The sequence below is a fragment of the Pteropus alecto genome, unplaced genomic scaffold, assembly GCF_000325575.1.
Source record: "Pteropus alecto unplaced genomic scaffold, ASM32557v1 scaffold7, whole genome shotgun sequence".
Taxonomy (NCBI): domain Eukaryota; kingdom Metazoa; phylum Chordata; class Mammalia; order Chiroptera; family Pteropodidae; genus Pteropus; species Pteropus alecto.
Window position 1 is genome coordinate 43,261,593 of NW_006494614.1, and position 23,357 is coordinate 43,284,949.

The 23,357-nt window shown below is 42.7% G+C and overlaps 1 protein-coding gene and 1 non-coding gene across 2 annotated transcripts in view; one reads left to right on the forward strand and one right to left on the reverse strand.

The window, feature by feature from the left end:
• The window catches only part of LRFN2 (leucine rich repeat and fibronectin type III domain containing 2), a 51,357-nt gene that overhangs the window by 21,016 nt on the left and 6,984 nt on the right, over positions 1–23,357 (forward strand). The window lies entirely within an intron of this gene.
• LOC112474652 lies at positions 11,326–11,430 on the reverse strand. The gene has a single exon (XR_003044511.1). It is a non-coding gene; the product is annotated as a U6 spliceosomal RNA (small nuclear RNA).

Consider the following 23,357-nt stretch of genomic DNA (forward strand, 5'->3'; position numbering starts at 1 on the left):
TGGGGTGTAGGTGGGATTTGGAAGGAAGAGGGAAGGATAGCTGTTTTATGTGGAACCAGTGAAGACAGAGGCAGAGGCAGGGATGATCATGCCTGGTCAAAGATCTGTGAGGTCCCTTAGTGTATTAGTCAGCTGCTGCTACAGTACTACTGCATGACAAACAACTTCAAAACTTAGGTGACTTACAACCACCAACATTTAATTTTCTTATTAGTGGGTTTGCACGTTGGTTAGAGTTCAACTGGTTTGGGCTGGGCAGGGCTGGACTGGACCTCAGGCTCCAGATCTAGTTTAGACCTTCTCTGTCTATCTCTCTGGAGCCAAGCAGAGGGGCAGTGGTTATATAGAGAGTTGTTGTTGTTGTTGTTGTTGTTGTTGTTGTTGTTGTTGTTTTTATGGTGATAGCAGAAATGTAAGAGGATGAGCCCAACAGAAAAAGCTAATGTCAAGCCTCTGCTGGCATCACATCTGTTAAATCCCATTGGCCTAAGCAAGTGGACTAAGCCCAAAGTCAAGAGCAAGGGCACACATTTCACCCACTATCAGGCCACAGCAAGGCTGTGGAAGTACCGTATTATTACAGGGGAGTGAAGAAGCAGGACCAAAAATTCAGTCTCTCCTACCTGCATACCTGGTGGAATGGCTATCTCTAGGGCCGTGGTTCAGACTTGAGCATGATCAGAGTCTCCTGGCAGACTTGTTAGCACACAGATGCAGGACCCTACCCTCTGAGTTTCTGACTTGGTCTGTCTGGAGTTGGATCTGAGAATCTGCAGTTCTAATCAGTGGGCAGATGCGGGCTGTCTAGGGACCACACTTTGAGAACCTCTGGTCTAGGGAAATAGGAGTTTTGTTCAGAGAGGATAGGAGAAGGCAGCCTGTGCCCTTGAATGTCACACAAAATAGCTACACTTACTGAGCCCTTACACATACCGGTTACTGTTATAAAAACACTGTGTGTTCTCATAGTTGGTAAGTCAACCCTCTGAGGTGTACTGTTGCCACTTGACAGATGAAGATGCTAAGCCATAAGGGAGTGATGTGACTTATGAGGTCCAACAGCTTGGAGGTGGTGTAACTGGATCTTGAAACTCGTGCTCTGTCCTGACATCAGGCTTTTTCTTGTTGTCAGTGGGAAGCCAGACTCAAGTTCAAAGGGGAGGAATGATCTGTGGAGGAAAAAAACTGGATTTGGAACTGGATGGTCTAGGAACAAACCATACTTTGATTTTTAGCAGTTAGATTTTCATTTATTCAATTGACAAATACGTATTGAGTGTCTGCTTTGAGGCAGACTTTGGTCAAGACCCTAGGGTTAGAATAAGATAGGCCAAGACCTTGACTCCAAGGAGCTTACATTCTTATAGGGGAGAGGAAGAGTAATTTTTAAATGTGTACCAGAAATAAAAATAATTAGTGTAAGGAGACAGAGACTGGGGGCTACTGTTTTATATAGGTGGTCAGGGATGGTTCTTCTAAGGAGTAACATTGGAACAGAGATCCGAATGGAGTGAAAGAAGGAGCCAGACAGGGGAAACAACACATATAAAGGCCCTGGAGTAGGAATAAATTGTCCTTGTTGGGGAAACAGCAAGGGATCTAGTGCATCTAGAGGAAAAGTAATAGTAACTGAGGGTAGAGGACTGGGTAGGGCTGGATCATGTAAGGACTCGTACGCCATAATGAGGCCTTTGATTTTATCCTGAATGAGATGGGAGCCATTTGGGGGTTGAGTGCAGGAGAGTGGCATGATATGATTACAAAAGAAGATTCTGGCTGACGGGTGGAGAATAGTCTGCAGAGGGGCAGGAGTGAAAGAAGGGAGACCAGTTACAGGATGGTTACAGGGGTCTCAGCTATGTCTTCTGCTCCTTACTGTCTATATCCACAAAATGGGAGAAAATCCAATCCATCTCTTCCGTTTATGCTCATTATGAGGATGGAAGGAGGTTAGGTTGCAGACACATGAGTGAGCAGGAAATACTCAGGTAAGGAGCATGTTGTGATGTTTCTTTTGGCAGAATTCTTGGGTCTGCATCTGCCTTGTTTGAGAAACACAGCCCACAGCCTCTAGTGGAAAGGAGTTCTGTTCTCCCTCTTCAGGACAGAATATCTCACCTATTGCTGCCCTAGCTCCTCAGTCAGTATTACCCACCCTCTCTGCCCCAAGTCCTCTTATTTTGATAGGGAGTGATTATTTATATTCTTGTTTAATGAGCTCATTAGAGAGATGCTGCAGTATTTCCAAGAATAAATCTATCTCTAGTGGCTCTTAAATGCATTTGGCCGGTGCCTGGCTGCAGTGATGGAGGTGGCAGTTGTGGGTGTGAGGTGGCCAGTAGCCAGGTACTTGGTGACCTGTGTTTTCCCTCCTGGGTGTGTGTGGACAGGTCGGAAGGCTGCCGAGGCCCTGGCATGGAGGCAGGATCTTGAAAGCTGAGATGGTGGCAGCAGCCGGTATTAAACACGAGATTTTTTCCCGCCTGTCAAAATGTGTGAGCCAGTGCCAAGGACTGCTTCTCAAGGCAGCTTTGCTCTCCTCTCCCAAGCTTTGATTGTCACTCAAAAGAGGGTCTGAGTAGAATAGGGAGGCTTTGAAAATTCTCTGGTCAGCTAGGCAGGTGCTCAGCAGTTCTTCCTCTTGGGCAGGGGTCTGGAAGGACATTTCTGTCATGCAGCAAATCTGAGTGGGTGGTATCTGCCTCCCTGATGCTGGGAAAGCATGTATGCCGAGGTTCAGACCTAAACCCTACTCTTCTCATCCTGCCTAGAGTGGGCTTAGGAACAGGATACTATCCAAAAATATTTCCTTTACAGATTAGAGAGCCTGGAATTCCACCATTAGAGATATATTTCTTTGCATTTGTCATGGATAGAAACCAGCGAGATTCTGGTTTCATCTGAGACTGTCCAACTGAAGATATGGACATGATGGAGGGCATAGTGGAGGTCCCAACATCAGGAGAATGGAGGGAGTAAGGAAGGGGTCATAAGACAACCACAAAGTCCTGTTCTCCTGTATGGATATATTGCCAAGGGTTTGAGAGAGTTCAGAGAAAGAGGAGAAAAGCCATGGTCTTGGGACCAGTCTAGCTATTGATTCACCACAGCTCTCTTGGACTCTGTTCTTCTATCTTTAAAATGTGCCTAGTTCTTCTCTCATAAATTAAAATGGGTACAGAGTGAGAAAAGGACAGTTCAAGGTCACCCGTGTCAGCCCTCTCCTTTCTTTCTGAATCCTTATAATGCTCACATATCTCTCACCCATCGTACCCACTCCTACCACCCCTGGAATGTTGAGTGGCCCCACATAGGGGTAACTTCCAGACACAAGAAATTCTCCCTCCTTTTTTTCAAGAGCCCACACCATGTTGGGTGCTCTAGCTAAAAAGATTTCCTTATAACAGGTACCAAATCCATCTCCTTCTACATTCTCCCCTAGATTCTGCTGCCTTCATCCTCATCAGGAAGAAAACAAATTCTTCTTTCATAATATGTCCATTTAATTTTTGCAGATAATTCTTATGGCTCACCTAATGCTATTTTTTTTCCAGATTCAACTTTCTTCCTCCTTGCCTTCCTCTATTCTTGTCCTTTTACCTCTAGTCATTCAAGAGGTATTTATTTTATGCTTATAATGTCAGGTTTGGATCACTAACAGGGGAATTGGCCAAGAATAGCTTGCATTTCCTGGGGAGATGGACCATGTACTTGAGTAGTGACTGATTCAGTTACTACAGTTGTGTAAGTGCTGTGAGTGCATACATGAGAGCAGGTCCCAGGGAACTGACCAAGCCCAGGGAGATCAGGGAAGCTTTCTTGGAGGAGGTGACTCAGAAGGTCAAATAGGAGCTTAATCAGTGATGAAACACAGGAGGCACTGTATATGCAAGGCTGCCATGTTTTTCTCTCTGGAGCAGGAAGGGGTGTGTCCTATGGTACATCTCCTTGTCCCTTTCCTCAGATGTGATCCAGGTTGTGCCATCCTTCTGTATGTGTAGGGTTCATCAGCGGGCAGTATTCTGGATGTGGCCTGGCTGGAGCAAAGTGGACTGAGGCACTCCCACCTGAGCTGAGAATGTCCCCCATCTGAAGGCAGCCTTAGCCCACTCTGCCCTGCTATGTTTCAAGTCCAACACAAACGGGGTACCTCAGCAAAGCCACTCTCCTCACACTGTCCTGAAGCCATCATGCCCTCTCATCCCTAGGCTATTTCCAAGATGAAGTGGCCCAGGTCTTTGTGGCAGCTTTGTGAGCACGTGGGGGTTATAACTGAAGTTAATGTTTGGATGTCACAACAAACCAGCCTGGGGTCCAGGGCCTCTAGTTCAAGTCTTCTTGCTGTTTTCTGACCTGTCATATAACATTTTTAAAAATGTTCTTGTCTCATTTTATACATATTTTTATGTTGCAACTTACCTACTATCTTCGGTTGGAAGTAAGTGGATTATAAATCACAAAACCAATTGATGGAAATTAGGTCAAAAGTGCCAAGTGAATGCAGGTGGTTTCTTCTCCAGTAATGATGATGGTAATAAGAGCCAACCTTTCTGAGAAGTTATTTCATGCCAGGTACTACGCTAAGTGGTTTCCATTTATTAGCTCCTTTAATTCTTTCTACATTCCGATGAAGAAAGTGCTGTTATTATCTTGATTTTCCAAATGAGAAGACTGAGGCACAAAGAGTTTCTAAGGTGTCCTTTCTGGGTTTTGAACCCAGGCGGGCTAGCTCTAGGGTCTGCACCTTGACACCTTAATAATACACAACTAGCATTTGAGGGATTACTGTTTGCTTTCCACCACACTGAGCACACACGCGAACGCCTGGGAATAGCTATTTCTATCATACTGCTTTACAGGGCAGGAATCTCTGGCATCAGAGAAGTTGGGTAAACTTCCCAAGGTCTCTCAGCTTGGAAATAGCAGAGCCAGAATTCAAACCCAGGCCCGCTGTGCTCCAGAGAACTCCTGATCACTCTTCTTCCCACAACATGAATTATGATGGAGAGGAGTCAGGTGGCTATCTTGAGTGGATATCAAAGGTAGTACATTTAAAATAGAGGCCAGTGACCCCATTTCCCTTCTAGATTGTCCCCTTTCCGGCCACTTAATCTATTAACAAACTCAGACCATCAGCCTGTTGTCACTCAGACCATCAGATAGATAGATCTAAACAAGATCATGAGGAAGCAGGGAAAGTGTGAACCAGATCAATCCATCCCACCCACCCACACATAAGGAGGAAACAAGAGGAAATTGGTGGGTGTAGCAGGTATGGGTCTCAGACAACTGGAAGAACTTCCAGGCAGTGCTAGTAATGTCTGACAAGAAAAGTGGCTCGCTTCTTTGAAAGTAGGAGGCCTCGGCTGCCAAAAGGGCCTGGAGGATTGATTCCATCTGAGCTGGGCAGCTGGTGCATACCCTTCAGCTCTTCTCCGTTCAGAAAACTGATGATCATGCCCTGGAGTGTTCTCATTTATAAATTGCCTTTTGAACCATGGTTGCTCGGCTTCCCCATTGCTGCCTCCTCCCAGGACTGAAATGAAACCCAGGTCATAGTTCAACCCTAGTGATGCGGCATGCTCAGGGGAGAGGGAGATTTATGGCTCAGTCTCTGTCTTCAATGAGCCATCATCCTCCAGATCCACTGTGACCACTGCCTTCCACAGCTGAACAAAGCCCAGGCCCAGTGCCGAGGGGCAGGCAGGCATGCAGGGCTGAAGGAAGGTGCCATGAATCTCTGACAGCCATGGGGCTTCCTGTCTCACAGATGTTCAGTGGAGGGAGCAGGCAATAGATCACAGCTGGGCTGTTGACCTTGAGTTTTAAGCAAAGGGAAGAATAAAAGGTCATATTTATTCCATTAGAGCCATGGGAACCATGAAATATTGGAGTGTGAATGAAGACAGCGGTAAATCACTCACCACTCTTGGGATCTTGGCTGATCTGTCTTCCAGCCCTGTCACTCACTGGGCAACTGGGGATCAGTATGCCCAGAGATGGACAAAAAGAAGAAATGGGGGACTCCAAGCGACCCAAATGATGCTGTCTCTGGAATGCAGCAATACTCATTGAGATCTATAGGTTCCTAGAATGTAGGATGTCCTTCACCTCAAAGGTAACCCTTTCAATGAGGTTACCCCTTATCGCCCCATTTAGAACTGAACCTGCCCTCCCTATCATCTAACACTTTCACCTGCTCTTAACCTATAATACTTTTTCTTTTTTCCATGCTCCACTTTCTAACATACTAAATAATTTACTAATTGTGTTTATCATTTACTATCTACCCTCTCCCCATCCAGAAGGTCAGCTCATGGGGCAGGGACTTGTGTCTTGTGGTCACTGCTGTATCCTGAGTGCCAAGAGCAGCACTGGCATGCAACAGGGGCCCCATGAAAATGTCCTGGATGAATGGATGAGCCTGGAAAGACCTTAACAATGAACTAATCCCAACCCTTCACCAGAGAAGAGCACAGACCAAGACAAGGGACAGGACTTGCCCTGGGTCATACAACCTGTTGGGGTTGCAGAACTGGGAGAAGAATCTGGGCACCCAAGGCCCAGGCCAGAATTTGGGTCCTGCATAGTTCGAGCTATAATCACACCTATTAGAGAATGTACTTGTCAGTACAGGTCACATTTTATTAACTATCTATAGGATGAGGAAGCTGTGCAGCCCTGGTCGGGGCAGGCTAGGGCTTGCTTGCTCCACACTTGATTTAAAAAAAAAAAGTAATAAATTCCCTGATAACTAACTTTCTAATCCAAAGCATGTCTAAAAATAGGGGTTCCATGACTGGGGAAAGTCAGGGAATTTTCCATCCTAGGAATTTTAAGAACAAGTGGGAGTGAGGTAAGAAATGTTTATGAAGCACCTTCACCCTGTCTGACCACCTGCATGCTAGAGACTTCACACGGATCACTCATTTGATTCTTCCAAGCAGTGATGGAGTATAGCAATAATAGCTAACATTTATTGAACTATGTGCCAAGCACTGTTTTTGGTACTTTTAGGTATTCATTCATTTAATCTGCCTAACAACTCCTTGAAGTAAATAACTTCTATTATCATCACCATATTACAAATGAGAAACCAGAGGCAAAAATGCCATAAAATAAATGCTACCATTCTGGGTGCTTGGGATGCATCAGTGAACAAAAGAACTGGAGATCCTCATCTTCATAGGAAAAATGGCAACGGGCATGATAAATGAGTAAATTATATAGCTGTGGGGAGGCAATACGTGCTATTCAAAAAAAAAACAAAACAAAAACCAAAAACAGCAGAACAAGGTCTAAGACTTTGGGTGGTAAGCAATTTACAATATCAAATAGGGGGACTGGGTGGACCTCACTGAGAAGGGGCATCTTGGCAAAGACTTGAAGGTGGTGAGCTAAGCAGAGCTCTTTGGTAAAGGCATCCCAGGCAGAGAGAACAGCCAGCACAAGACCCCAAGGAACATCTAAGGAGCAACAAGGGGCCGAGGTGGCTACAGCAGTGAGAACAAGGGTCAGAGTCTAGGAGAGGGGGCAGAGAGATAGTGGGACCAGGTCATGGGAGACTTACAGGCCCCTGCAAGGACATTTTCTCCAATGCACTGACTCATTCAAATGCTCAACTTATTTTAATGCTTGCATACACTCACAGCCTCCAGCCAACATCCTCCTCTCTTCTCTGTTCACACCAAGGATGATTCTACACCAGCCAATAGATACACACTCACATTCACACAAACATACACACAAGCAGATAGACATGCACTCATACTCACACTGGCCAACAGACACAAATTCATACACACACACACACACACACACACACACACACACACACACACGTACACACACATAAACACAGGCCAGTGGATTCCCTGCCCCCCAACTCCACCCCACACTCACACTGGCCAATGGGCACTCACCCAGCTTCCCCAGCTGGGCTTCACCCTCTACCCCACCTGTGTGTGAGAGCAAAGCAGGATCAGTCCTTATTAGCCTTGCTTCATCTGCAGCCCAGCATGGCCTCTCCCCAGCCAAACCAGAAGAGGAAGGAGAGCAGGCCAGTTCCTGAAGCCCCAAATAAACAGTACTGGAGAGACTCCCAGACAAGTAGAGATATGAGAATGTCTGTAATTTACTCACACATAATTTACTCACACGTGATTTACTCACATGATTACTTCAATACTGAGGTCACAGACCTATGTGGCCAGCTTCTACGGACACTGAAGTGAATTTAGTGGCTCCATTCTGTGTTCATTGTCCCCACAGGAGCTGGCTGTGCCCAGGCTTGGAGGGAGGCTGGGAAGGGGGAGAAGAGTAAAACTGCTGTTTTTAGTTATTACCAGTTAAAATCAGGACAGTGAACCTCCAGTCCAGGCTAGCTTCACCTGAAAGCTCCTGGCTAATGAGTAAATCCCATAGTGAGGCTCATCTTTCCACTTAGCACAGGAACCCTGACCCCTAGCGCAACCTACCAGTGCCCCCAGGTAGCTCATCTACTGCCACTGCAAGAGATCCTGCTGGGAGATTGGGGGTTGGATGATGTTAATGTTATCTATAATAAAGATAGATTAGATAGATAGATGATAGATAGATGATAGATAGATAGATATGATAATAAATGATATATAGGTAGGTAGGTAGGTAGATAGATAGGTAGATAGACTATAGGTAGATGATAGGTAGACGACAGATAATAAAGTAGTAAGCATTCACTATATACAATAAGCCCCCACTTAACAGCATCGACAGGTTCTGTAACTTTAAGCGAAATGACAAATAATGAAAACAATTTTACCATAGGCTAATTGATATAAACAAGAGTTAAGTCCCTATGCATCTCATCAAAGTTATAACAAAACAACATTGAACAAAACTACATTATGTGATGACCTGCTGTAAGTATGATTTATTGAGTATATATTGTATGCCAGTGCTTTGAATACATTATTTCTAATCTTCGTGATTCTGCAAATTAGATTTGCAAACTGCTTTTACAAACAAGAAGATTGAAGCTCTGAGAAGTTAAGTAATGGGGTAAAGCTCATGCAGCCAAAAACCTGAGTTGGCACTTGAACCCAGAGCCCAGGTCACTCTGGTGCCAAATTCTGTGTGTTCTCAGAGGTTGGTACAACTCCTACAACTCTTTGATGGCTGTGCCCTGCCTGTTCTCCTCCTGCCTTCTCCTTGCTCCTGGAATTCTAGAATGTCAGAATTGGATATAGAAGCACAGAGAAAGAAAGTGACTCACCGAAGTTCTCACAGCAAGCTCGTGACAGAACTGGGCTCAGAGCCTTGTGCATTTAGCTTGGACCTGAGGATATTAGTTGGTGGGCGAGGACAGCTCTGTTCCCCCATCCTCTCTCTCACAGGTTCCAGGGTTGGGATTGTGTTAAGGCCTCTCACTTGGCTGGACAGAGTGGCCTCCCCACTGCCTACCTGAGGTATCCCACCAGAGGTCATTTCTCTCCCCACCCCTGATTAATCCCTTCCCAGCCAGCCTGCTTGAGAGGCACTGGTGTCCTGGGAGGATCAGCAGAAATGTAGCCCAGAAAAGTGCTGAGTAGGTACCTACCAGATGGAAAGGGCATCTCTCGGTGGGTGAGGCAGTGGGAGAAAGACATTGCAGCTCAGCACGCCGGCTGTTCAGCAGCTATTTGATCATGGGGTTCAGCCTCCAGACACATAGCTTGGAGTGGCCCTAAAGGAAGTGCCAGTCAATTTCTTGGTCCCTCATTCATGCATGGGTGTTGAGTCCTTATTATAAAAAATGACAGCTCACATTCATGAATGCTTTACCCTTACATACTGTGTCCAAAAAGACTCGTCTTCATAGGTTTTCCCAACAATTCTATAGGGTGGGTAGCAGTATAATCACTCTCATTTGACAGATGAGGAAATTGAGATTCAGAGGAGTGATATCTCCTTATGCAAAACTGCTCAGCTAGCAGATGATGAGCCCAGATTTGAACCTTATCTTCAGACACCAAATCAAACATCATCGTGGTCATTTTTATTGCACAAACATATTTTAAATACTGTGCTCAATACTGAACAAATATCGTATTTAATTTTCACAGTGATGCCACATGATTAATATTATTAACCCATTTTGCAGACAAGAAAAATGACTGAAGCTCAGAGATGTGAAGTGACTTACATACATTGCAAAAATAGTGAGCTTTTTTTCATCATAACACAGATTCAACCTGGAGGTTGATACTGTTCTTTTCTTCAAGAAGCTTCTGTTTTGACAGAGGGACAGGGTTATAATCGGGAGGAAAGGCAGGTCTCCAAACCCATTCATGAAATGACTGAGCACTTCCTTTCATCTTGATTTTTTTTATCACAGGTAATCGTTGACTCAGCCATTATTATTGAAACAAAACCTAGTGTTTGTTTACTGTTCACTCATTTATTGCCAGGCATCGTGCCAAGCATTTAACACACTTTATCTCATTTAATCCTGACAGTAGTTCTATAAAGTAGGTACTAGTATTCCTATTTAACTAAGGCAGAAAGGATTGAATAATTTATCTCAGGTCATACAGCTAATCACTGGCACAGAGGGATTTGAATCCAAGCCCAGCTGACATCACGGAGGATGCTGTGAACTATCATGCTTTTATCTTCTGCGACCTCTCTGCCCATGCATTTGGTTCGTTCCAAGCTCTTTTCTGGAGCTGCCCTGTTCTTCAACTATTAGGACAGGTAAAAAAAAGAGTAGGCAGATGGCCAAGGAGCTACCTTACTTAACCTGGGTCCCTCCCCAAATGCTGCCTCGCATCCCAAATCTCACAGGGCCAACCAAACCCATGGAAAACAGAACCAAGAAGCCCCTGCTAATGGTGACTGTTACCTGAGTGTGCATCAGCTACTTTGAAGTAGCAAATGTGCTTTTAACAGTTTCGGCTCTTCCTGCTCATCAGGCAGAATTTGCTTTGTGATGGATTTCTTTTCTTTTTTTTTTTTTTTTTGCCATTTAAAAAAATTGTGCAAAGATGTACATAACAGAAAATTTTGCTGTTTTAACCATTTTAAGTGTGCAGTTCATTAGCATTAAGTACTTTCACTTCGTTATGCATCATTACTACCAACCTCCTCTACAACTTTTTCATCATCTCGAATTGAAACTCTGTACCCACTAAACACTAACGCCCATCTCCCCCACCTCAGTCCACTTCTATTTTCTGTCTCTATGAATTTGACCACTCTAGATGCTTCATATGAGTGGAAGCATACAATATTTGTCCTTTTGTGTCTGGCTTATTTCATTTAGCATAACATCTTCAAGGCTCCTCCATGTTGTAACATGCAGAATTATAAAATATGGAATGATTTATGAATTTGCATGTCATCCTTGTGCAGAGGCCATGAGAATCTTCTCTGTATGGTCCTAATTTTAGTATATGTACAGCCTGAGAGAGCTCTGTAACAGCATTTTTTTCGATTGTAGCTGACATTCAATATTATTTTATGTTAGTTTCATGTGTACAGCATAGGGGTTAGACATTTATATAACTTACAAAGTGGTCCCCTTGATAAGTCTAGTACCTACCTGGCACCATACATGGTTATATTCCCTGTGCTGTACTTTACATCTCTATGACTATTTATTAATTACTAATTTGTACTTTCTAGTCCCTTCACTTTTTTCACCAAGTCCCCCAACCTTGCTCCCATCTGGCAACAATCAGTTTGTTCTCTGTATCTATGAGTCTATTTCTGGTTTGTTTGTTTATCTTGTTCTTTAGATTCCACATATAAGTGAGGTCATATGTATATGTCTTTCTTTCTTTGACTTATTTTACTTAGCATAATACTTTCCGGGTTCATCCAAGTTGTTGCAAATGATAAAATTTCATTCTTTTTTACAGCTGAGTAGTATTCCGTTGTATATACATACCACTTCTTGATCTAATCATCTATTGATGGTCACTTAGGTTGCTTCCATATCTTGACTATTGTAAATAATGCTGCAATGAACACAGAAGTGTTCGTTGCAAATTAGTGTTTTGGATTTCTTCAGATATATACACAAAAGTGGAATTGTTGAGTCATAAGGTAGTTCTATTTTTAATTTTTTGAGGAACCTCTGTAATGTTTTCCATAGTAGCTGCACCAATTTCCAAACTAACCAACAATAAACGAGGGTTCCCTTTTCTCCACATCCTTGACAACCTTTGTTGTTTCTTGATTTATTGATGATGGCCATTTTGACAGGTGTGAAGTGATATCTCTTTGTGGTTTTAATTTGAATTTCTCTGATGATTAATGACATTAAGCATCTTTTCATATGTCTATTGGCCATCTGTATGTCTTCTTTGGAGAAATGTCTATTCAAGTCTTTTACCCATTTTTTTAAAATAAATTGTTAGTTTTTTTGGTGTTGTTTTTTGGTTTTGAATAATAACTCCTTATTGGATGTATTATTGGTGAATATCTTCTCCCATTAAGTAGATTATCTTTTCGTTTTTTTCTTTTATGGTTTCTTTTGCTGCACAAAAACTTTTTAGTTTTATGTAATCTCATTTGTTTTTTTTTCTGATATATTCCCTAGGACAAGGAAATATAATTTTCCAAGTACAGATCTTTAGCCTTTTTGGTTAAATTTATCCCTAGGTATTTTTTGATGCTATTATAAATGAGACTGTTTTCTTAATTTCTGTTTCTGACAGTTTATTATTAATACATAAAAATGCAACAAATTTATGAATATTAATTTTGTATCTTTAATTTATTTATCAGTTCTAACATTTTTTTTGGTGGAATCTTTAGGGTTCTTTATATGCAGTATCATGTCATCTGATAATAATGATAGTTTTACTTCTTCCTTTCCATTTAGAGGGCTTTTATTTCTTTTTCTTGTCTGATTGCTGTGGCTAGGACTTCCAATACTATTTAAATAAAAGTGGTGAAAGTGGACATCCTTGTCTTGTTTCTGATCTTAAGAAAAATGCTTTTATCTTTTCTCCATTGAGTATGTTAGCTGTGTGTTTGTCATATGTGGACTTTATTATGTTGAGGTACGTTCCCTTTAATCCCACTTTGATGAGAGTTTTTATCATAAATGAATACTGTATTTTTTCAAACGCTTTTTCTGCATCTATTAATATGATCATATAACTTTTATCCTTCAGTTTGTTTATGTGGTATATCATGTTAATTGATTAGCGGATATTGAAACAATCTTGCATCCCAGGAATAAGTCCCACTGGATCATGGTGTATAATTGTTTTAATGTATTGCTGAATTTTGTTTGCTAATATTTTGTTGAGGATTTTTGCATCTATGTTTATCAGGGATATCAACATATAATTTTCTTTTTGTGTAATGTTTTTATCTGGTTTTGGAATCAGAATAATGATGGCATCATGAAATAAGATTGGGATACTTTCATTTTCTTGAAATTTTTGGAATAGTTTGAGACAAATAGATGTTAATTCTTCCTTGAATGTTTGGTAAAATTTACCTGTGAATCCATCTGGTCCAGGACTTCTGTTTGTTGGGAGTTTTTTGATTATGGATTCAATTTTATTAATCAGCCTATTTGGATTTTCTGTTTTATCTTTACTCAGTCTTGGAAGACTGTATGTTTCTAGGAATGTACCAATTTCTTCCAGGTTGTCCAATTTGTTGGCATATAATTAATTGTGCATAGTATTTTCTTATAATCTTTTGTATTTCTATGGAGTCAGTTGTCATTTCTCTTTCATTTCTGATTTTATTTATTTTGGTCCTCTCTCTTTTGTTTTAGTGAGTCTGGTTAAAAGTTTAATAATTTTATTTATCTTTTCAAAGAACCAGCTCTTGATTTCATTGATCTTTTGCATTGTTTTTTTTTTTTAATAGTCTATTTTATTTATTTCCACTCTGATCTTTATTATTTTCTTCCTTCTGCTCACTTTAGATTTTGTTTGTTGTTCTTTATATAGTTTTTTGAGGTTTAAGGTTAGATGTTTATTTGAAATTTTTCTTCTTAAGGTAGATCTGTATTGCTATGAATTTCCCTCTTAGTACTGCTTTCACTGTGTCCCACAGATTTTTGGTCATTGTGTTTCCATTTTCATTTGTCTCAAGGTATCTTTTGATTTCTTCCTTGATCTTATTGTTAACCCATTAATTGTTTAATAGCATGTTATTTAGCTCTGTGTGTTTGTGTGGCTTTAGGTTTTTTTTTCTTATAATTGATATTTAGTTTCATACCATTGTGGTCAGAGAAGACTCTTGATATGCTTTCAATATTCTTAAATTTATTGAGACTTGTTTTGTGGCCTAACTGTGGTCTATCCTGGAAAACGTTTCATATACACTTGAAAAGAATGTATATTCTGCTGCTTTGGAATAAAATGCTGTAAAAATATCAATTAAATCCATCTGGTCTAATGTGTGATTTAATACTGCCATTTCTTTGTTGATTTTCTGTCTGAAAGATCTATCCATTGATGTCAATGGGCTGTTAAAATCCCCTACTATGACTATATTACTGTCAATCTCTCCCTTTATGTCTGTCAATATTACTTTTATATATTTAGGTGTTCCTATGTTGGGTGCATAAATGTTTACAAAGGTCATATCCTCTTGTTGGATTCATCCCTTTATCATTATGAATTGTCCTTCTTTGTATCTTATAAAAGCCTTTGTTTTAAAGTCTATTTTTTTCTGAAAATGTTATTGTTATCCAAGAATTTTTTTTCATTTTCATTTGCAAGAAACATCTTTTTTCATTCCTTTACTTTTAGTCTGTGTGTGTCTTCCAATCTGAAGTCGGTCTCTTGCAGAGCATATGTAATGGTCTTTTCTTATCTATTCAGCTACCCTATGTCTTTTAATTGGAACACTTAATCCATTTACATTTAAAGTAATTGTTGATAGGTACATAGTTATTGCCATTTTATTATTATATTTATGTTCTTCTCCCCCCCCCACCCTTCTTCTTAAGGAAGTCCCTTTAACATTCCTTGTAATACTGGTTTGGTAGTGATGAACTCCTTTAGTTTTCTCTTGTCTGGGATGCTCTTTATCTCTCCATTAATTTTAAATGACAGCTTTGCTGGGAAGAGCAGTCTTGGTTGTAGGGCCTTGTTTTCCATCACTTTAAATATTTCATGCAAATCTCTTCAGGCCTGCAAAGTTTCTGTTGAGAAATCAGCTAACAGTCTTATGGAAACTCCCTTATAGTTAACTAACTGCCTTTCTCTTGCTGCCTTTAAGATTCTCTTTGTCTTTAACCTTTGGTATTTCAATTATGATGTGTTTTGATGTGGGCCTCCTTAGGTTCATCTTATTTTAGACTCTCTTTTTTCCAGGACTTCACCAGGTTAGAGAAGTTTCATGTCATTATTTCTTCAAATATGTTCTCTGTCACTTGCTCTCTCTCTTCTCCTTCTAGTACCCCTATGATGTGAATGTTGTTATGCTTGATGTTGTACCAGAGGTCCCTTAAACTATCCCCATTTTTTAAATTCTTTTTTTCTTTTTGCTGTTCTGATTGGGTGTTTTCTGCTACTTTGTCTTCCAAATCACTGATTTGATACTCTGCTTTATCTAGTTTACTGTCGATTCCTTATAGTGTATTCTTCATTTCAGTTATTGTATCCTTCATTTCTGACTGGTTCATCTTTATGGTTTCTATGTCCTTCTTATAATTACTATATCTTTGTCCAAGTTCTCACTAGGTTTCTTAAGCATTCTAATCATCTATGTTTTGAACTCTGTATCTGATAGATTATTTGCTACCATTTCATTTAGTTCTTTTTCTGGAGTTTTCTCCTGTTCTTTCATTTGAGACTTGTCTCTTTGTTTCCTTATTTTGGCTGCCTCTCTGTGTTTGTTTCTACGTATTAAGTAGATTTGCTACATCTCCCAGTCTTGGCAGGGAGGCCTTATGTAGTAGGTGTCTTGTGGGACCCAGTGGTGCAGTCTCCTTGATTACCTGAGCTGGGTGCTCCAGAAATGTCTCTTGTGTGGGTTGTGTGTGCCTTCCTGCTGTAGTTGAGCCTTGATTGCTGTTGACATGTCAGTGGGTGGGACTGACGCTCAGGCTAACTGGCTGTGAGGATTGGCCACAATCACAGTGTATAAGCTATTGAGAGGGATCTGACCCCACAGAGTGGGAATCATCCCAGGAGGCTCTGGTTCCTGCCAAGACCACCCTTTGAGTGTGGTGCTTGTGGAGCTAATTGGGTGACGCTCTGCTGTCGTCTGAAGCCAGCCATTGTATGTGTTAGTTCTGGTGTAGGCCAAGATCAGCTGCTGCTTATGACCCGCTTGGGGCTACCTGGTAGAAGATACAAATCAATCTCTTGTTGGTAGCTGCTGTGCTGGCACATGGGAGAGGCTATGCTGCGAATCAAGGCCACTGTCACCAGCACAGGTCCTGGGACAGCTTAGCAAATGGCACAGAACACCCCAAAGCCTGCCATCACATGTAAGGCTCAGCCTCTAAAAGCCATGGGCAATACGAGAGTTGGGTGAGTTAGGGTCTCATGTAGTCATCAGGGTGGGGCAAGTAGTATTCAGCAGTTTAATGCAGATTCAGGTTTACCACCAGTTCTGAGTCTGGGGTCACTCAACAAAAAGCACAGTGCACACCAAGGCCAGCCACCACATAGCTAGGTCCTTAGGACTTTTGAGAGGTTTTTATAAAAGACTGCAGTGTAGGCCAAGGCCAGCTGCCTTGGTGCATGAGTTAGGTGGCATAGGGTTTAAGGGAGTCATCAGGGTGGAGTGAATGGACTTCACCTGGCTAATGCAGATTCAGATGTGGCCATGTTGGGGAAAGGCTCAACACAAGCAAGATAGCACTTGCTTATAGGCTACACAGGAGAAGGGCTCAAACCAGGTATAATGTTGGCTGTCCCTCCAACTCTTGCCCTGAAGCCATGCAACTCAGTTTCTCCTTGTATGTCTCTGGTGCCTTCCAAGCAGCTATTTCTCCACTAGATCTCAGGGTAAGTACCCAAGAGTGAGTGAGCCTGTGTGTGGGCCCTTTAAGAAGATGCCTGGGTTTCCAACAATCTTCTATCTCACCCAGAAGGAAGAAATCCCCACTGATTTTCAAAGCTTGATGTTGTGGGGTCTCCTCTTCATGGCATTGGTGCTCCAGGCTGGGGATCCTGATATGGGGCTGGGACACCTTGCTCCTCAGGGAGAGCCTCTGCAGCTGAGATATTCCTTCCAATTCTCAACCACCATACATGGGTGTGGGGCCAGCCTGTTTTGCATCTCCACCTTCCGACCACTCTCAGTGTGGCTTCTTTATATCCTTAGTATAGGAGTTTTGTTTAACTAGTCTTTAGATGGCTCTTTGAGTTGATCGTTGTATAATTTAGTTGTAATTTTGATGTTGTCATGGCAGGAGGTGAGCACAGCATTTACCTACTCCATCATCTTGACTAGAACTACCACTATAATAGCATGTTTAAGGAGGTCGGTGCTTCATGTTTCTTTGCACTTGGGTGGTGCCCCCATGAAATTATGGATCTGCTAATTGGGGAGAACTGTCTGATCAGATTCATCATTGGGTGGCGTTGACTTGGGGTCTGCAATTGTGCTAGTGTGTTCTGGATGTAGCTGGTATGGCATCTTCATTCTGCATACTCCTGTGTTTATAATAAGGTATAATTGGTCTGACACCTTCTGTGTTTTTTTCTGTAAGTGATGAATTGTTATTGAGCAAGCTTTTCTCAGTTCCACAAGGAGAGAAACGGCAATTATCATCATCATCATTATCATTGGGGCAGCAAGTGGCCCTGAGAAGGGAGTGGAAGGGACAGCCACGTTTTTCCCCATTGCACTTAACTTCTCACACTCACCACAGGAGATTGATACTGCTATCCCCATTTCACACATGAGCAATCCGAGATTCAGAGAGAGTTAAAATGATCAGAGCCACACAGTTGGTTAGGGGCAGAATCAGCCTTCAAAAAGAGATTCCTGTCTGATTGTAAAGCCCACATCTTTTCCTCTGAGACATGGCAACCCAGTTCTTGAAGCCTAGGAGCTAAGGACAATTGAATACAGAGAATAGTTCCACATCTTTAGAGACTTGGATGAGGGGAGTCACAGAGAGAGATGGGGGTGGGGGGTCAGCCTGCTGTGGGCTGGGGAGCTTGCCTGAATCAAGCACCCTGCAGTGGTAGAAGTACCACTTTAGGGGAGCAGAATGGGCACAGCCTGGCTTAATAGTGACCTTAGGGGCGTTGCAGGGTGTGTTCATTGATCTCCTGCTCCGTGGGAGCTACTAATGGGATGCGGCTTCCAGAAAGTCCAATATAGTCTTGGGTGGCGGGCTTCACCAGAATTGTGATGTCTGTTTAGGGAATTTGGGGTCTCTGTTCTCTGTGCTCAGACTTCCTCAGAGAGGGGGGCCAAAGACAAAATGGCATGTGATCAGAGGAGAGCAGCTGGGGATAGAAGCTGGAAACTACGTCCTGAGGAAACAGCCAGGAGGAATGCAAATGTTAATTCTGGAGAAGCAAAGACTCAAGGTGGGATGAGAGAGCTGCTACATAATTTGAGAAGCACCGACATGTGTTAAAGACAGAAACACCTTGTTCCAGATGTCCCCATGGAGTTGAGTTGCAGCTGATTGGAGGAAGCAGCAGCTGTCACAACAGCCCAATGTGAGCAGGGATTCCGGCCACTAGGGGTTGTACGAAGCTGGGATGGGCTGCCTGGCATGTCCCTGGAAGTGTGTGAATGGAGTGCTGACAGCCAGAGGAACCTGTTATAGAGGGACTGATGGGCTCTCTCAACCTGGTGTTCCTGTGGTCTGTAAATGGAGATGGCAGAGGGAGAACTAGAAAGAGCCAGCAGATATCTTGGTGAGTCAGTCAGAGCAGCACCTGGGCTGCAGGGGAAGCTGGGGCCAGCAGCCTGTGCCGAGACAGACTGCGGATCTCAGAAGGCTGGCTCCTGAGCTGAACTGGGCACCTGTGGACTTGCCTCGCTGGCTGATATCTAATTTAACCCCAGGCCTGCTGGATTCATCTCTCTGTCCTCATTGGGAACAGATGACTCCCTCAGTTGCAATAGCTAGCATACACTGAGTGTTTATGATGGACCAAGTATGTTTCAAATTATAAGCATTGACTCATTTAGTCCTCATAATGATCCTGTGAGGAAGGCCTATCATCTGTCTCCCTTTACAGGGAGTTCAAGTGACTTTCCCAAGGTTATACAGCCACTAAGTGATGGATTTGGACTTTGAACCCTAGTAGTCCAGTTCCAGCACTCACACTCTGACCTCCTGGCTTTATCTTCTCCATGAAGAAACGCCATGGAGCAGGATAAAACTCCCTCCCTGACACTGCTTTTTCAGCTGAACATGGAATCTGGTGATTTCCCAAACCCTTGCCAGGCAGCCAGATCTGCCACTCATCCTAAGTCAGGGAGCAAAGGCAGCGCCTCCCTAGGTCAGATCTGCATCTGTCACCAGGCAAACCCTCACTCTGGGAAATGAGCACAGAGACAGCCTGCTGGGGCTTGGCTCACTTCGGCCTACTTTCCAGTAATCCCTGCCATCATCAAGCCAGGGCTTAACTAATACTGTCACTATGTGTTTTCTGAAAAAGACTTTTGGAGTCACATGGGGCAAAAGACACATCCTTCTGTGGTGTTGAACCCATGATATCTCCCTGCCAGCCCAGCCAGATCCAGGTACTGCCCAAGTTTCCTAATTTCTAGCTCATATGAGGTTTGCCAGCCACAAATCCCTGAGGCTTGGTTTTCTAAACAGGATACATTTCAAGTTCAAATCTTGGCTAGACACAAACATTCTCTCTATGAAACTTTGGGCACATCATTTAATCTTTCTGAGTCTCAATTTCTTCATCTATAAAATGGGGATAATAAATAGTACCTTTCTCCAACGGTTGCTATGAGGATTAGGTAGTTGATACATGTAGATTACTCAAAACAGTTATTTGATGTATATAGTAAGTGTTCAATAAATGTTAGCTGTCATTATAGTAATATAAATATTTTAAATTGCTATCAAACAATTAGCCTAACACTAAGACTTGCTTCCTGCTAAAAGCAATTCTGCTCAATTCAGTTCAAGGTACTACAGTATAGGGAAGACCACACTCAGTGCCTTAGGAGATCTGGCTTACAACACTGGCTCAGCCACTTTCCAGCTGTGTGAATTTGAGCAGGTGACCCATCTGCTTGAGCCTCAGTTTCTTCATCTATAATGTGGAGATAATTACTCTTACATCAGAGAGTCAGTGTGCAGAACCAAAGGACTCTGCCTGTCAAGTGCCCAGCATATTGTAAGTACTTGAATAATTGTATGCAAGATAGAACCAGCCTTGTCTCCACTATTCTTTGCAATTTGTGCAGGGAAACAGACAGGCCTCTTTGCAGGAAAAGGGAGAGGCTGGGAAGCCAGGGCCATTTGCCTCCATTTAATGAGGCCCTTTCATGTGACCAGAGATCTCACAGCTGGCCAAAGTTGGCAGGCCGGTGGTTCTGTGAAGAGCCAGTAATGAGTGCGCAGAGGCAGGCAAGTGGAATGGAGAAGCTTGATGTGGCTTCTCCAAATCACTACTGGGGCTCAGTAGGCAGCTGTGGTGCATCATTGATGGGAGTGAGGGGAAGAGCACATCAAAAGTGGTGGTGCTGGGGGAACTAAGGAGGATGGAGGATGGAGAGTAAGGAGGCAGCATTTGCTGACAACTCCAGGGAAGCAAGAATTGCATTTCTTGTGTAGATGCCAGCACCAATTTCTTTCTCTTACACTAATTTCTTCCAAATACACACTCATCTCACCCCCTCTTATCTCTGTTGAACACCTACACATAACAAACTCCTCAGGTTCACCGCTTCTTATCTATAGGAAGCTATATTAGTTAGAAGCTAATTATTGTTGCAAATGATTGCAAATGCATAAAAGCTCAAACACAATACAATATGATTTCTTGCTCTCCTGAGTCCAGGGCTATATACTGGGTTAGTCAGGATTCCTTCTTCACTTAGAGACTCAGACACCCAGTTTCCACCACCCCTTTGGCCTTGTTATCTGCACAAAGAGGTCACTACATCCAGGGTCTAGCCAGCAGAGGGGAAGGAGAGTGTGGGGTGGGCATTTCCTCTAAGGCCTGGCCCAGAAGTGGGACATGCTGCTTGCTGCCACATTCCATTTTCCAGAACTTACCACTTGGACACCCTAACAGCAGCCTGAGGAATGTAGTCTGGAGTGAGCCCAGGAAAGGGGGAGAGCTGACTTTGGTGGTCAGATCACAGGTTATGCCTAGGGCCCCAGGTGGAGACTTAGAATTTCTCCCATTTCCATTCCCAGATGCCCCAAATGCCTTTAATGATAGCAGTCGGGAAGGAGCAGGCTTAGCCTCTGGGAGAAGTCACATGGGGAGACACCTCAGAAGTGTCAAGGGACATGTGGGAGCCTCTGTGGGGATTGGGAGACTGGGTGGAAGATGGAAAGAGCATTGACTAACATTGCCTGGGACCAGAACCTTTATAGATCATGTATACACGAATACACGAACACCTATACTTTCTCTCTCTCTCTCTCTCTCTCTCTCTCTCTCTCTCTCTCTCTCTCACACACACACACTCACACACACATCTCTCTCACACACACGCACACACACACACACACACGCATGTTGACAAATACCCACACATTCAGCTCTCAAATGATACTTAGACATTCAGATATGCCGCCCCACCCACAGTGTCACACACATGCACACACATTCACCCACACACCTGCACTCACACACTCCAAGCACTTATCTACATGAACATCCATAAAGGTTGTCAGGAGTCCATTCAATGAGCCTTAAGGCTATAGAAAAACACCTCTCTGGAAAATCTCACACAAACCAGTGTTTTAGAGTCATCATTAGCCAGTCATCATATTTAAATAAGAAACTCTTACATTTGTATAGACCTTCGCATTTAACAAAGCACTCTTTCATTCACTGCCTCAACCATTGAGTAAATATTTACTCAGCAGTTATTCTAGGTCAAATATCCTGAATGGCAGTGGAGGTCTAAAGATGAATAAGACACAGCCTGTGGCCTCATGGGAAAGACAGGCAGAAACAGAGAAGGGCTCCAACAGAGGAATATATGGAGGGTTGTGGGAAAAGGGAGCAGGAGCATTTCTGGACGGGGTCAGAGATGACTTTGAGTCAGGCCTTAAAAGATGAGGCTACCAGGTGGAGAAAGAGATAAGAGGTTTCCAGGAAGAGGGGCTGCTATATGCAAAGGCTTCAAGGTGGTTTACGGGGGAGTGATGAGTGATTCAGAGAGGGTGCTAAAGTTCTTGCTAAGGCTGGAGGTCCACTAGATAAGGCCAAGATGTGCTGCTGCTTACATGAGGTAATAATAGTCTTTTCCCAAAGTACAAGGAAAAAATGATAAATTAATAGGTAAAATATTCTTGTCATATAAAGGTTATCTTTTTGTGTCACTCAGGATGCAGTCCAGAAAAAAAAAAAAAAAAAAAAAAAACGTTAGATTTTTAGTGGGAATTCAGTACAGACTTTGGATTATATGGGCAATGGAATTGCTGAGGGGTCAACCAGGACAGTGAGCCTTTGCAGAGATTAGCTACAGCCAGAGTCCCCTACAAATCACTCACCCCTGTCAAAGGAAAGAGGAACATGGAAGAGATGGCATGATCAGAGCCTAAGTTCCAAATCTTTATCTGGCAGGAGCTAGTATCCTGGAAACTGGAATCACAGAGGAGGCTCAGAAACCACAAGGAGACACCAATTGAAGCAAAGAAAGAAGAAGAATACTGGCTTCTCCCCCTTCTCCCACCCTCCAGTCTTCCTCCAGTGCTTCCACTGGCCAACTTTACCTGGAAGCTCAAGAGCAAAGGATCCTGGGAAATTAGAAAATTAGTTTCTAATCAGGCAGACGGGACAGGAGAAAAGGAAGACAGATCTGAGAGCAAATAGAATAACCAGTGTGTTCCTCTGATTTTTTTCTTAAATCTCTGGTATCAACTGTAAATGTCATTTGTCGATGTGTTTGTTAGTGTTAAACTGAATGAACAAATGCAAAATGAATATTAATAGGAAAAAAGAAAACAACTCAGAAGGAGCCTCTTATGCTTGTGTTATTTTTCCTGGGTAAGTGCTTGGGTTTGCAGTTTTAAATTGTGTTTTAGAGCATGTGAGCTTAATTACATTTTAACATATTGGAGCAACTTAACTTAAAATAGCAATTCAGGTTTTCTGCTAACAGAGATGTCACTAGTTTATATGATGGAAAGAAATCTATCATAATTTCAGGATGTGTCTTTCACAAAGAGAGCTGTGAACTGATGATTGTGCCAAATATTTTGCCTCTCCACACCCATTCTCTCCTCCCAC